General features: G+C 37.1%; 18 non-coding genes across 18 annotated transcripts; all 18 read left to right on the top strand.

The window, feature by feature from the left end:
* The first annotated feature begins 170 nt into the window (after nt 1–170).
* Nucleotides 171–261, top strand: TRNAR-UCU (transfer RNA arginine (anticodon UCU)). Its single transcript is given in 2 exon segments — nt 171–207; nt 226–261. It is a non-coding gene; the product is annotated as a tRNA-Arg (tRNA).
* A 1,514-nt stretch (nt 262–1,775) lies between these two features.
* TRNAK-UUU (transfer RNA lysine (anticodon UUU)) lies at nt 1,776–1,848 on the top strand. The gene has a single exon. It is a non-coding gene; the product is annotated as a tRNA-Lys (tRNA).
* A 327-nt stretch (nt 1,849–2,175) lies between these two features.
* TRNAR-UCU (transfer RNA arginine (anticodon UCU)) lies at nt 2,176–2,266 on the top strand. The gene is given in 2 exon segments: nt 2,176–2,212; nt 2,231–2,266. It is a non-coding gene; the product is annotated as a tRNA-Arg (tRNA).
* Nucleotides 2,267–3,784: 1,518 nt separating this feature from the next.
* On the top strand, nt 3,785–3,857 carry TRNAK-UUU (transfer RNA lysine (anticodon UUU)). Its single transcript has one exon. It is a non-coding gene; the product is annotated as a tRNA-Lys (tRNA).
* A 327-nt stretch (nt 3,858–4,184) lies between these two features.
* Nucleotides 4,185–4,275, top strand: TRNAR-UCU (transfer RNA arginine (anticodon UCU)). The gene is given in 2 exon segments: nt 4,185–4,221; nt 4,240–4,275. It is a non-coding gene; the product is annotated as a tRNA-Arg (tRNA).
* A 445-nt stretch (nt 4,276–4,720) lies between these two features.
* TRNAK-UUU (transfer RNA lysine (anticodon UUU)) lies at nt 4,721–4,793 on the top strand. Its single transcript has one exon. It is a non-coding gene; the product is annotated as a tRNA-Lys (tRNA).
* A 1,000-nt stretch (nt 4,794–5,793) lies between these two features.
* On the top strand, nt 5,794–5,866 carry TRNAK-UUU (transfer RNA lysine (anticodon UUU)). The gene has a single exon. It is a non-coding gene; the product is annotated as a tRNA-Lys (tRNA).
* Nucleotides 5,867–6,193: 327 nt separating this feature from the next.
* On the top strand, nt 6,194–6,284 carry TRNAR-UCU (transfer RNA arginine (anticodon UCU)). The gene is given in 2 exon segments: nt 6,194–6,230; nt 6,249–6,284. It is a non-coding gene; the product is annotated as a tRNA-Arg (tRNA).
* Nucleotides 6,285–6,729: 445 nt separating this feature from the next.
* On the top strand, nt 6,730–6,802 carry TRNAK-UUU (transfer RNA lysine (anticodon UUU)). The gene has a single exon. It is a non-coding gene; the product is annotated as a tRNA-Lys (tRNA).
* Nucleotides 6,803–7,801: 999 nt separating this feature from the next.
* On the top strand, nt 7,802–7,874 carry TRNAK-UUU (transfer RNA lysine (anticodon UUU)). Its single transcript has one exon. It is a non-coding gene; the product is annotated as a tRNA-Lys (tRNA).
* Nucleotides 7,875–8,201: 327 nt separating this feature from the next.
* Nucleotides 8,202–8,292, top strand: TRNAR-UCU (transfer RNA arginine (anticodon UCU)). Its single transcript is given in 2 exon segments — nt 8,202–8,238; nt 8,257–8,292. It is a non-coding gene; the product is annotated as a tRNA-Arg (tRNA).
* Nucleotides 8,293–9,803: 1,511 nt separating this feature from the next.
* On the top strand, nt 9,804–9,876 carry TRNAK-UUU (transfer RNA lysine (anticodon UUU)). The gene has a single exon. It is a non-coding gene; the product is annotated as a tRNA-Lys (tRNA).
* Nucleotides 9,877–10,203: 327 nt separating this feature from the next.
* TRNAR-UCU (transfer RNA arginine (anticodon UCU)) lies at nt 10,204–10,294 on the top strand. The gene is given in 2 exon segments: nt 10,204–10,240; nt 10,259–10,294. It is a non-coding gene; the product is annotated as a tRNA-Arg (tRNA).
* Nucleotides 10,295–10,739: 445 nt separating this feature from the next.
* On the top strand, nt 10,740–10,812 carry TRNAK-UUU (transfer RNA lysine (anticodon UUU)). Its single transcript has one exon. It is a non-coding gene; the product is annotated as a tRNA-Lys (tRNA).
* Nucleotides 10,813–11,808: 996 nt separating this feature from the next.
* Nucleotides 11,809–11,881, top strand: TRNAK-UUU (transfer RNA lysine (anticodon UUU)). Its single transcript has one exon. It is a non-coding gene; the product is annotated as a tRNA-Lys (tRNA).
* A 327-nt stretch (nt 11,882–12,208) lies between these two features.
* On the top strand, nt 12,209–12,299 carry TRNAR-UCU (transfer RNA arginine (anticodon UCU)). Its single transcript is given in 2 exon segments — nt 12,209–12,245; nt 12,264–12,299. It is a non-coding gene; the product is annotated as a tRNA-Arg (tRNA).
* Nucleotides 12,300–12,744: 445 nt separating this feature from the next.
* Nucleotides 12,745–12,817, top strand: TRNAK-UUU (transfer RNA lysine (anticodon UUU)). Its single transcript has one exon. It is a non-coding gene; the product is annotated as a tRNA-Lys (tRNA).
* Nucleotides 12,818–14,202: 1,385 nt separating this feature from the next.
* TRNAR-UCU (transfer RNA arginine (anticodon UCU)) lies at nt 14,203–14,293 on the top strand. The gene is given in 2 exon segments: nt 14,203–14,239; nt 14,258–14,293. It is a non-coding gene; the product is annotated as a tRNA-Arg (tRNA).
* Nucleotides 14,294–14,405: the final 112 nt, after the last annotated feature.

The following is a 14,405-nucleotide window of genomic DNA, read 5'->3' as shown; positions in this document are numbered from 1 at the left end:
TTAAGTCGTACGTAGATTTACCTAAGGTATCATGTAACTTGAGACGGTGAATATAATTTCCCCAATTCAATATTCAAAATAAATCCATGGTTATAGTATCAAATGAACTTTATAAAGCTGATCAACATTATTTCATTTCAGAATATCTCTGCACCTCATCAGAGCGTATTGGCTCTGTGGCGCAATGGATAGCGCATTGGACTTCTAGGTGAATGTAAAAAAGATATTCAAAGGTTGTGGGTTCGAATCCCACCAGAGTCAGTTTTATCCCTATTTATTTCATAACTGTTTAAAAGAGTAATAAACAGTGCATGCATGCTTCTGCTTCACCAAAAAGGGCAGTGAAAGGAAGTCTATTTTAAATAGATACTATTCAAGTTACGCAATCTTTGCAGAAGAGGAAATTGGCAGCTGTACTTATGAAAATTTAATTTACTCAGAAGTAAGATTTTGGGCCCTTCCTTAATTTTACAATGTCAATAAAAACATATGAATTCTAAGTCAGCAAAAAAAATGAGATAGTAGCAATTTCAGGACTTACAATAAGGTTAAATTTACTGAAGAGATTTCAAATGCTTGAAGTACCAATTCATTATTATATTCCGCGTATTCAGTACTTAATACCGGCAACCATCTTAAGAAACGTAGTGATAGTTGGGACACTTCCAAATGTTGATAAGGTCATTTTGTGGAGTGACCTGTCCGAGCCTGGGTAGCTCAGTCGGGAGAGCATCAGACTTTTAATCTGAGGGCCCAGGGTTCAAGTCCCTGTTCAGGCGGCTTGGTTAAAGAAAAGGTATATCAATTGCATACTCTTTTCAGGATCCAATGAATGGGGAGTCCTATTAGAGATGTTTCAAAAAAGTCTTAATCAAGTCATTACATACCCATCTGTCTTCTACATTCTTTGACAAGGGTTAAGAAGACTTACCCAAACTGTATCATGTAGTTTGTTGATTATCTTTTACCCAATTCAATGTTCAAAATGTAAGGTAGTGTCCGATTAACTTGATAAAGTTGGTCAACAGCTGATAGGTCATCTTTTTATTTGTGAATCTCTGATCACCGTGTTGAATCAGGTCGGATCTCTAGTGCAATGGATAGCGGCTTGGAGTCCTAGACGAATGTAGCAAAAGCATTCAAAGGCTTTGTGTTCAAACACCAGCTGGGTCAATTTTATCCCTCCTCTTATTTTATAACTAATTGAAACAGTAACAAGCAATGCCTGCGTCTGCATCACCAGAAACATTCACCAAAATGGCAGTGAAAGAAAGTCTACTTAAACAGAGACTGTTTGCTTTGAAAACATTGCATAATCTATGCCCAAGAGGAAATTCCCAAAGATACTGCTGAAAATGTAATTTAGTAGGTAGTAATAGTATTTGGCACTTTATTGATTTCACAATGTCATTTTAGACACATGATTTCTAAGTCAGCCGAAAATGAGATAGTACAAATTTCAGGATTTAAAATGGATTACGTGTGCTGCTGAAATTTCAAATGCTTAACACCTTCAATGCTACAGGAGATTTTCCTCCTGTGCTGAATGATCTGTAAATCCATTGTTCATGACGAGCTCAGCTCGTCATAAGCACACGACAAGTGTACTGCACGACGAGCTGAGCTCGTCATGAGCATGGAAGGGGTTAAAACATCAATTTGTTATTAAACTCTACAAATTTGATTGCTAATGTATGTAACCATATTAATACACAGAGTGTAGGTCAGTGTACGTCCACATTTGTTTAGCTGTTTTTAAGACAGAGTATAGCAGAGCCTGGATAGCTCAGTCGGTAGAGCATCAGACTTTTAATCTGAGGAACCAGGGTTCAAGTCCCTGTTCAGGCTGGTGCTTCCTTTAAAGAAAAATTACTCTAATTGGATGCTCTTTTTGTGTTCCCCTGCATGACGAATAAGATATTCCATTACTAAAATTGCAAAAACGTCTTTCATGGAGTTGTGAAATGCACATCTGCCTCATATATCATGTGCCATTTGACTAAACTTAAGTCGTACGTAGATTTACCTAAGGTATCATGTAACTTGAGACGGTGAATATAATTTCCCCAATTCAATATTCAAAATAAATCCATGGTTATAGTATCAAATGAACTTTATAAAGCTGATCAACATTATTTCATTTCAGAATATCTCTGCACCTCATCAGAGCGTATTGGCTCTGTGGCGCAATGGATAGCGCATTGGACTTCTAGGTGAATGTAAAAAAGATATTCAAAGGTTGTGGGTTCGAATCCCACCAGAGTCAGTTTTATCCCTATTTATTTCATAACTGTTTAAAAGAGTAATAAACAGTGCATGCATGCTTCTGCTTCACCAAAAAGGGCAGTGAAAGGAAGTCTATTTTAAATAGATACTATTCAAGTTACGCAATCTTTGCAGAAGAGGAAATTGGCAGCTGTACTTATGAAAATGTAATTTACTCAGAAGTAAGATTTTGGGCCCTTCCTTAATTTTACAATGTCAATAAAAACATATGAATTCTAAGTCAGCAAAAAAAATGAGATAGTAGCAATTTCAGGACTTACAATAAGGTTAAATTTACTGAAGAGATTTCAAATGCTTGAAGTACCAATTCATTATTATATTCTGCGTATTCAGTACTTAATACCGGCAACCATCTTAAGAAACGTAGTGATAGTTGGGACACTTCCAAATGTTGATAAGGTCATTTTGTGGAGTGACCTGTCCGAGCCTGGGTAGCTCAGTCGGGAGAGCATCAGACTTTTAATCTGAGGGCCCAGGGTTCAAGTCCCTGTTCAGGCGGCTTGGTTAAAGAAAAGATATATCAATTGCATACTCTTTTCAGGATCCAATGAATGGGGAGTCCTATTAGAGATGTTTCAAAAAAGTCTTAATCAAGTCATTACATACCCATCTGTCTTCTACATTCTTTGACAAGGGTTAAGAAGACTTACCCAAACTGTATCATGTAGTTTGTTGATTATCTTTTACCCAATTCAATGTTCAAAATGTAAGGTAGTGTCCGATTAACTTGATAAAGTTGGTCAACAGCTGATAGGTCATCTTTTTATTTGTGAATCTCTGATCACCGTGTTGAATCAGGTCGGATCTCTAGTGCAATGGATAGCGGCTTGGAGTCCTAGACGAATGTAGCAAAAGCATTCAAAGGCTTTGTGTTCAAACACCAGCTGGGTCAATTTTATCCCTCCTCTTATTTTATAACTAATTGAAACAGTAACAAGCAATGCCTACGTCTGCATCACCAGAAACATTTACCAAAATGGCAGTGAAAGAAAGTCTACTTAAACAGAGACTGTTTGCTTTGAAAACATTGCATAATCTATGCCCAAGAGGAAGTTCCCAAAGAAACTGCTGAAAATGTATGTAATTTAGTAGGTAGTAATAGTATTTGGCACTTTATTGATTTCACAAGGTCATTTTAGACACATGATTTCTAAGTCAGCCGAAAATGAGATAGTACAAATTTCAGGATTTAAAATGGATTACGTGTGCTGCTGAAATTTCAAATGCTTAACACCTTCAATGCTACAGGAGATTTTCCTCCTGTGCTGAATGATCTGTAAATCCATTGTTCATGACGAGCTGAGCTCGTCATAAGCACACGACAAGTGTACTGCACGACGAGCTGAGCTCGTCATGAGCATGGAAGGGGTTAAAACATCAATTTGTTATTAAACTCTACAAATTTGATTGCTAATATATGTAACCATATTAATACACAGAGTGTAGGTCAGTGTACGTCCACATTTGTTTAGCTGATTTTAAGACAGAGTATAGCAGAGCCTGGATAGCTCAGTCGGTAGAGCATCAGACTTTTAATCTGAGGGTCCAGGGTTCAAGTCCCTGTTCAGGCGGTTGCTTCCTTTAAAGAAAAATTACTCTAATTGGATGCTCTTTTTGTGTTCCCCTGCATGACGAATAAGATATTCCATTACTAAAATTGCAAAAACGTCTTTCATGGAGTTGTGAAATGCACATCTGCCTCATATATCATGTGCCATTTGCCTAAACTTAAGTCGTACGTAGACTTACCTAAGGTATCATGTAACTTGAGACGGTGAATATAATTTCCCCAATTCAATATTCAAAATAAATCCATGGTTATAGTATCAAATGAACTTTATAAAGCTGATCAACATTATTTCATTTCAGAATATCTCTGCACCTCATCAGAGTGTATTGGCTCTGTGGCGCAATGGATAGCGCATTGGACTTCTAGGTGAATGTAAAAAAGATATTCAAAGGTTGTGGGTTCGAATCCCACCAGAGTCAGTTTTATCCCTATTTATTTCATAACTGTTTAAAAGAGTAATAAACAGTGCATGCATGCTTCTGCTTCACCAAAAAGGGCAGTGAAAGGAAGTCTATTTTAAATAGATACTATTCAAGTTACGCAATCTTTGCAGAAGAGGAAATTGGCAGCTGTACTTATGAAAATGTAATTTACTCAGAAGTAAGATTTTGGGCCCTTCCTTAATTTTACAATGTCAATAAAAACATATGAATTCTAAGTCAGCAAAAAAAATGAGATAGTAGCAATTTCAGGACTTACAATAAGGTTAAATTTACTGAAGAGATTTCAAATGCTTGAAGTACCAATTCATTATTATATTCCGCATATTCAGTACTTAATACCGGCAACCATCTTAAGAAACGTAGTGATAGTTGGGACACTTCCAAATGTTGATAAGGTCATTTTGTGGAGCGCCCTCTCCGAGCCTGGATAGCTCAGTCGGGAGAGCATCAGACTTTTAATCTGAGGGCCCAGGGTTCAAGTCCCTGTTCAGGCGGCTTGGTTAAAGAAAAGGTATATCAATTGCATACTCTTTTCAGGATCCAATGAATGGGGAGTCCTATTAGAGATGTTTCAAAAAAGTCTTAATCAAGTCATTACATACCCATCTGTCTTCTACATTCTTTGACAAGGGTTAAGAAGACTTACCCAAACTGTATCATGTAGTTTGTTGATTATCTTTTACCCAATTCAATGTTCAAAATGTAAGGTAGTGTCCGATTAACTTGATAAAGTTGGTCAACAGCTGATAGGTCATCTTTTTATTTGTGAATCTCTGATCACCGTGTTGAATCAGGTCGGATCTCTAGTGCAATGGATAGCGGCTTGGAGTCCTAGACGAATGTAGCAAAAGCATTCAAAGGCTTTGTGTTCAAACACCAGCTGGGTCAATTTTATCCCTCCTCTTATTTTATAACTAATTGAAACAGTAACAAGCAATGCCTGCGTCTGCATCACCAGAAACATTTACCAAAATGGCAGTGAAAGAAAGTCTACTTAAACAGAGACTGTTTGCTTTGAAAACATTGCATAATCTATGCCCAAGAGGAAATTCCCAAAGATACTGCTGAAAATGTATGTAATTTAGTAGGTAGTAATAGTATTTGGCACTTTATTGATTTCACAATGTCATTTTAGACACATGATTTCTAAGTCAGCCGAAAATGACATAGTACAAATTTCAGGATTTAAAATGGATTACGTGTGCTGCTGAAATTTCAAATGCTTAACACCTTCAATGCTACAGGAGATTTTCCTCCTGTGCTGAATGATCTGTAAATCCATTGTTCATGACGAGCTCAGCTCGTCATAAGCACACGACAAGTGTACTGCACGACGAGCTGAGCTCGTCATGAGCATGGAAGGGGTTAAAACATCAATTTGTTATTAAACTCTACAAATTTGATTGCTAATATATGTAACCATATTAATACACAGAGTGTAGGTCAGTGTACGTCCACATTTGTTTAGCTGATTTTAAGACAGAGTATAGCAGAGCCTGGATAGCTCAGTCGGTAGAGCATCAGACTTTTAATCTGAGGGTCCAGGGTTCAAGTCCCTGTTCAGGCGGTTGCTTCCTTTAAAGAAAAATTACTCTAATTGGATGCTCTTTTTGTGTTCCCCTGCATGACGAATAAGATATTCCATTACTAAAATTGCAAAAACGTCTTTCATGGAGTTGTGAAATGCACATCTGCCTCATATATCATGTGCCATTTGCCTAAACTTAAGTCGTACGTAGACTTACCTAAGGTATCATGTAACTTGAGACGGTGAATATAATTTCCCCAATTCAATATTCAAAATAAATCCATGGTTATAGTATCAAATGAACTTTATAAAGCTGATCAACATTATTTCATTTCAGAATATCTCTGCACCTCATCAGAGTGTATTGGCTCTGTGGCGCAATGGATAGCGCATTGGACTTCTAGGTGAATGTAAAAAAGATATTCAAAGGTTGTGGGTTCGAATCCCACCAGAGTCAGTTTTATCCCTATTTATTTCATAACTGTTTAAAAGAGTAATAAACAGTGCATGCATGCTTCTGCTTCACCAAAAAGGGCAGTGAAAGGAAGTCTATTTTAAATAGATACTATTCAAGTTACGCAATCTTTGCAGAAGAGGAAATTGGCAGCTGTACTTATGAAAATGTAATTTACTCAGAAGTAAGATTTTGGGCCCTTCCTTAATTTTACAATGTCAATAAAAACATATGAATTCTAAGTCAGCAAAAAAAATGAGATAGTAGCAATTTCAGGACTTACAATAAGGTTAAATTTACTGAAGAGATTTCAAATGCTTGAAGTACCAATTCATTATTATATTCCGCATATTCAGTACTTAATACCGGCAACCATCTTAAGAAACGTAGTGATAGTTGGGACACTTCCAAATGTTGATAAGGTCATTTTGTGGAGCGCCCTCTCCGAGCCTGGATAGCTCAGTCGGGAGAGCATCAGACTTTTAATCTGAGGGCCCAGGGTTCAAGTCCCTGTTCAGGCGGCTTGGTTAAAGAAAAGGTATATCAATTGCATACTCTTTTCAGGATCCAATGAATGGGGAGTCCTATTAGAGATGTTTCAAAAAAGTCTTAATCAAGTCATTACATACCCATCTGTCTTCTACATTCTTTGACAAGGGTTAAGAAGACTTACCCAAACTGTATCATGTAGTTTGTTGATTATCTTTTACCCAATTCAATGTTCAAAATGTAAGGTAGTGTCCGATTAACTTGATAAAGTTGGTCAACAGCTGATAGGTCATCTTTTTATTTGTGAATCTCTGATCACCGTGTTGATCAGGTCGGATCTCTAGTGCAATGGATAGCGGCTTGGAGTCCTAGACGAATGTAGCAAAAGCATTCAAAGGCTTTGTGTTCAAACACCAGCTGGGTCAATTTTATCCCTCCTCTTATTTTATAACTAATTGAAACAGTAACAAGCAATGCCTGCGTCTGCATCACCAGAAACATTTACCAAAATGGCAGTGAAAGAAAGTCTACTTAAACAGAGACTGTTTGCTTTGAAAACATTGCATAATCTATGCCCAAGAGGAAATTCCCAAAGATACTGCTGAAAATGTATGTAATTTAGTAGGTAGTAATAGTATTTGGCACTTTATTGATTTCACAATGTCATTTTAGACACATGATTTCTAAGTCAGCCGAAAATGACATAGTACAAATTTCAGGATTTAAAATGGATTACGTGTGCTGCTGAAATTTCAAATGCTTAACACCTTCAATGCTACAGGAGATTTTCCTCCTGTGCTGAATGATCTGTAAATCCATTGTTCATGACGAGCTCAGCTCGTCATAAGCACATGACAAGTGTACTGCACGAAGAGCTGAGCTCGTCATGAGCATGGAAGGGGTTAAAACATCAATTTGTTATTAAACTCTACAAATTTGATTGCTAATATATGTAACCATATTAATACATAGAGTGTAGGTCAGTGTACGTCCACATTTGTTTAGCTGTTTTTAAGACAGAGTATAGCAGAGCCTGGATAGCTCAGTCGGTAGAGCATCAGACTTTTAATCTGAGGAACCAGGGTTCAAGTCCCTGTTCAGGCGGGTGCTTCCTTTAAAGAAAAATTACTCTAATTGGATGCTCTTTTTGTGTTCCCCTGCATGACGAATAAGATATTCCATTACTAAAATTGCAAAAACGTCTTTCATGGAGTTGTGAAATGCACATCTGCCTCATATATCATGTGCCATTTGACTAAACTTAAGTCGTACGTAGATTTACCTAAGGTATCATGTAACTTGAGACGGTGAATATAATTTCCCCAATTCAATATTCAAAATAAATCCATGGTTATAGTATCAAATGAACTTTATAAAGCTGATCAACATTATTTCATTTCAGAATATCTCTGCACCTCATCAGAGCGTATTGGCTCTGTGGCGCAATGGATAGCGCATTGGACTTCTAGGTGAATGTAAAAAAGATATTCAAAGGTTGTGGGTTCGAATCCCACCAGAGTCAGTTTTATCCCTATTTATTTCATAACTGTTTAAAAGAGTAATAAACAGTGCATGCATGCTTCTGCTTCACCAAAAAGGGCAGTGAAAGGAAGTCTATTTTAAATAGATACTATTCAAGTTACGCAATCTTTGCAGAAGAGGAAATTGGCAGCTGTACTTATGAAAATGTAATTTACTCAGAAGTAAGATTTTGGGCCCTTCCTTAATTTTACAATGTCAATAAAAACATATGAATTCTAAGTCAGCAAAAAAAATGAGATAGTAGCAATTTCAGGACTTACAATAAGGTTAAATTTACTGAAGAGATTTCAAATGCTTGAAGTACCAATTCATTATTATATTCCGCGTATTCAGTACTTAATACCGGCAACCATCTTAAGAAACGTAGTGATAGTTGGGACACTTCCAAATGTTGATAAGGTCATTTTGTGGAGTGACCTGTCCGAGCCTGGGTAGCTCAGTCGGGAGAGCATCAGACTTTTAATCTGAGGGCCCAGGGTTCAAGTCCCTGTTCAGGCGGCTTGGTTAAAGAAAAGGTATATCAATTGCATACTCTTTTCAGGATCCAATGAATGGGGAGTCCTATTAGAGATGTTTCAAAAAAGTCTTAATCAAGTCATTACATACCCATCTGTCTTCTACATTCTTTGACAAGGGTTAAGAAGACTTACCCAAACTGTATCATGTAGTTTGTTGATTATCTTTTACCCAATTCAATGTTCAAAATGTAAGGTAGTGTCCGATTAACTTGATAAAGTTGGTCAACAGCTGATAGGTCATCTTTTTATTTGTGAATCTCTGATCACCGTGTTGAATCAGGTCGGATCTCTAGTGCAATGGATAGCGGCTTGGAGTCCTAGACGAATGTAGCAAAAGCATTCAAAGGCTTTGTGTTCAAACACCAGCTGGGTCAATTTTATCCCTCCTCTTATTTTATAACTAATTGAAACAGTAACAAGCAATGCCTGCGTCTGCATCACCAGAAACATTTACCAAAATGGCAGTGAAAGAAAGTCTACTTAAACAGAGACTGTTTGCTTTGAAAACATTGCATAATCTATGCCCAAGAGGAAATTCCCAAAGATACTGCTGAAAATATAATTTAGTAGGTAGTAATAGTATTTGGCACTTTATTGATTTCACAATGTCATTTTAGACACATGATTTCTAAGTCAGCCGAAAATGAGATAGTCCAAATTTCAGGATTTAAAATGGATTACGTGTGCTGCTGAAATTTCAAATGCTTAACACCTTCAATGCTACAGGAGATTTTCCTCCTGTGCTGAATGATCTGTAAATCCATTGTTCATGACGAGCTCAGCTCGTCATAAGCACACGACAAGTGTACTGCACGACGAGCTGAGCTCGTCATGAGCATGGAAGGGGTTAAAACATCAATTTATTAAACTCTACAAATTTGATTGCTAATATATGTAACCATATTAATACATAGAGTGTAGGTCAGTGTACGTCCACATTTGTTTAGCTGTTTTTAAGACAGAGTATAGCAGAGCCTGGATAGCTCAGTCGGTAGAGCATCAGACTTTTAATCTGAGGAACCAGGGTTCAAGTCCCTGTTCAGGCGGGTGCTTCCTTTAAAGAAAAATTACTCTAATTGGATGCTCTTTTTGTGTTCCCCTGCATGACGAATAAGATATTCCATTACTAAAATTGCAAAAACGTCTTTCATGGAGTTGTGAAATGCACATCTGCCTCATATATCATGTGCCATTTGACTAAACTTAAGTCGTACGTAGATTTACCTAAGGTATCATGTAACTTGAGACGGTGAATATAATTTCCCCAATTCAATATTCAAAATAAATCCATGGTTATAGTATCAAATGAACTTTATAAAGCTGATCAACATTATTTCATTTCAGAATATCTCTGCACCTCATCAGAGCGTATTGGCTCTGTGGCGCAATGGATAGCGCATTGGACTTCTAGGTGAATGTAAAAAAGATATTCAAAGGTTGTGGGTTCGAATCCCACCAGAGTCAGTTTTATCCCTATTTATTTCATAACTGTTTAAAAGAGTAATAAACAGTGCATGCATGCTTCTGCTTCACCAAAAAGGGCAGTGAAAGGAAGTCTATTTTAAATAGATACTATTCAAATTACGCAATCTTTGCAGAAGAGGAAATTGGCAGCTGTACTTATGAAAATGTAATTTACTCAGAAGTAAGATTTTGGGCCCTTCCTTAATTTTACAATGTCAATAAAAACATATGACTTCTAAGTCAGCAAAAAAAATGAGATAGTAGCAATTTCAGGACTTACAATAAGGTTAAATTTACTGAAGAGATTTCAAATGCTTGAAGTGCCAATTCATTATTATATTCCGCGTATTCAGTACTTAATACCGGCAACCATCTTAAGAAACGTAGTGATAGTTGGGACACTTCCAAATGTTGATAAGGTCATTTTGTGGAGCGACCTCTCCGAGCCTGGATAGCTCAGTCGGGAGAGCATCAGACTTTTAATCTGAGGGCCCAGGGTTCAAGTCCCTGTTCAGGCGGCTTGGTTAAAGAAAAGGTATATCAATTGCATACTCTTTTCAGGATCCAATGAATGGGGAGTCCTATTAGAGATGTTTCAAAAAAGTCTTAATCAAGTCATTACATACCCATCTGTCTTCTACATTCTTTGACAAGGGTTAAGAAGACTTACCCAAACTGTATCATGTAGTTTGTTGATTATCTTTTACCCAATTCAATGTTCAAAATGTAAGGTAGTGTCCGATTAACTTGATAAAGTTGGTCAACAGCTGATAGGTCATCTTTTTATTTGTGAATCTCTGATCACCGTGTTGAATCAGGTCGGATCTCTAGTGCAATGGATAGCGGCTTGGAGTCCTAGATGAATGTAGCAAAAGCATTCAAAGGCTTTGTGTTCAAACACCAGCTGGGTCAATTTTATCCCTCCTCTTATTTTATAACTAATTGAAACAGTAACAAGCAATGCCTGCGTCTGCATCACCAGAAACATTTACCAAAATGGCAGTGAAAGAAAGTCTACTTAAACGGAGACTGTTTGCTTTGAAAACATTGCATAATCTATGCCCAAGAGGAAATTCCCAAAGATACTGCTGAAAATGTAATTTAGTAGGTAGTAATAGTATTTGGCACTTTATTGATTTCACAATGTCATTTTAGACACATGATTTCTAAGTCAGCCGAAAATGAGATAGTACAAATTTAAGGATTTAAAATGGATTACGTGTGCTGCTGAAATTTCAAATGCTTAACACCTTCAATGCTACAGGAGATTTTCCTCCTGTGCTGAATGATCTGTAAATCCATTGTTCATGACGAGCTGAGCTCGTCATAAGCACACGACAAGTGTACTGCACGACGAGCTGAGCTCGTCATGAGCATGGAAGGGGTTAAAACATCAATTTGTTATTAAACTCTACAAATTTGATTGCTAATATATGTAACCATATTAATACACAGAGTGTAGGTCAGTGTACGTCCACATTTGTTTAGCTGATTTTAAGACAGAGTATAGCAGAGCCTGGATAGCTCAGTCGGTAGAGCATCAGACTTTTAATCTGAGGGTCCAGGGTTCAAGTCCCTGTTCAGGCGGTTGCTTCCTTTGAAGAAAAATTAATCTAATTGGATGCTCTTTTTGTGTTCCCCTGCATGACGAATAAGATATTCCATTACTAAAATTGCAAAAACGTCTTTCATGGAGTTGTGAAATGCACATCTGCCTCATATATCATGTGCCATTTGCCTAAACTTAAGTCGTACGTAGACTTACCTAAGGTATCATGTAACTTGAGACGGTGAATATAATTTCCCCAATTCAATATTCAAAATAAATCCATGGTTATAGTATCAAATGAACTTTATAAAGCTGATCAACATTATTTCATTTCAGAATATCTCTGCACCTCATCAGAGTGTATTGGCTCTGTGGCGCAATGGATAGCGCATTGGACTTCTAGGTGAATGTAAAAAAGATATTCAAAGGTTGTGGGTTCGAATCCCACCAGAGTCAGTTTTATCCCTATTTATTTCATAACTGTTTAAAAGAGTAATAAACAGTGCATGCATGCTTCTGCTTCACCAAAAAGGGCAGTGAAAGGAAGTCTATTTTAAATAGATACTATTCAAGTTACGCAATCTTTGCAGAAGAGGAAATTGGCAGCTGTACTTATGAAAATGTAATTTACTCAGAAGTAAGATTTTGGGCCCTTCCTTAATTTTACAATGTCAATAAAAACATATGAATTCTAAGTCAGCAAAAAAAATGAGATAGTAGCAATTTCAGGACTTACAATAAGGTTAAATTTACTGAAGAGATTTCAAATGCTTGAAGTACCAATTCATTATTATAGTCCGCGTATTCAGTACTTAATACCGGCAACCATCTTAAGAAACGTAGTGATAGTTGGGACACTTCCAAATGTTGATAAGGTCATTTTGTGGAGTGCCCTCTCCGAGCCTGGATAGCTCAGTCGGGAGAGCATCAGACTTTTAATCTGAGGGCCCAGGGTTCAAGTCCCTGTTCAGGCGGCTTGGTTAAAGAAAAGGTATATCAATTGCATACTCTTTTCAGGATCCAATGAATGGGGAGTCCTATTAGAGATGTTTCAAAAAAGTCTTAATCAAGTCATTACATACCCATCTGTCTTCTACATTCTTTGACAAGGGTTAAGAAGACTTACCCAAACTGTATCATGTAGTTTGTTGATTATCTTTTACCCAATTCAATGTTCAAAATGTAAGGTAGTGTCCGATTAACTTGATAAAGTTGGTCAACAGCTGATAGGTCATCTTTTTATTTGTGAATCTCTGATCACCGTGTTGAATCAGGTCGGATCTCTAGTGCAATGGATAGCGGCTTGGAGTCCTAGACGAATGTAGCAAAAGCATTCAAAGGCTTTGTGTTCAAACACCAGCTGGGTCAATTTTATCCCTCCTCTTATTTTATAACTAATTGAAACAGTAACAAGCAATGCCTGCGTCTGCATCACCAGAAACATTTACCAAAATGGCAGTGAAAGAAAGTCTACTTAAACAGAGACTGTTTGCTTTGAAAACATTGCATAATCTATGCCCAAGAGGAAATTCCCAAAGATACTGCTGAAAATGTAATTTAGTAGGTAGTAATAGTATTTGGCACTTTATTGATTTCACAATGTCATTTTAGACACATGATTTCTAAGTCAGCCGAAAATGAGATAGTACAAATTTCAGGATTTAAAATGGATTACGTGTGCTGCTGAAATTTCAAATGCTTAACACCTTCAATGCTACAGGAGATTTTCCTCCTGTGCTGAATGATCTGTAAATCCATTGTTCATGACGAGCTCAGCTCACGACAAGTGTACTGCACGAAGAGCTGAGCTCGTCATGAGCATGGAAGGGGTTAAAACATCAATTTGTTATTAAACTCTACAAATTTGATTGCTAATATATGTAACCATATTAATACATAGAGTGTAGGTCAGTGTACGTCCACATTTGTTTAGCTGATTTTAAGACAGAGTATAGCAGAGCCTGGATAGCTCAGTCGGTAGAGCATCAGACTTTTATTCTGAGGGTCCAATGTTCAAGTCCCTGTTCAGGCGGTTGCTTCCTTTAAAGAAAAATTACTCTAATTGGATGCTCTTTTTGTGTTCCCCTGCATGACGAATAAGATATTCCATTACTAAAATTGCAAAAACGTCTTTCATGGAGTTGTGAAATGCACATCTGCCTCATATATCATGTGCCATTTGACTAAACTTAAGTCGTACGTAGACTTACCTAAGGTATCATGTAACTTGAGACGGTGAATATAATTTCCCCAATTCAATATTCAAAATAAATCCATGGTTATAGTATCAAATGAACTTTATAAAGCTGATCAACATTATTTCATTTCAGAATATCTCTGCACCTAATCAGAGCGTATTGGCTCTGTGGCGCAATGGATAGCGCATTGGACTTCTAGGTGAATGTAAAAAGGATATTCAAAGGTTGTGGGTTCGAATCCCACCAGAGTCAGTTTTATCCCTATTTATTTCATAACTGTTTAAAAGAGTAATAAACAGTGCATGCATGCTTCTGCTTCACCAAAAAGGGCAGTGAAAGGAAGTCTATTTTAAATAGATACTAT

This window comes from Lissotriton helveticus, chromosome 1_1 (genome assembly GCF_964261635.1).
Source record: "Lissotriton helveticus chromosome 1_1, aLisHel1.1, whole genome shotgun sequence".
In the NCBI taxonomy this organism is placed as follows: Eukaryota; Metazoa; Chordata; class Amphibia; order Caudata; family Salamandridae; genus Lissotriton; species Lissotriton helveticus.
This window is presented reverse-complemented; position numbering and strand designations above follow the sequence as displayed.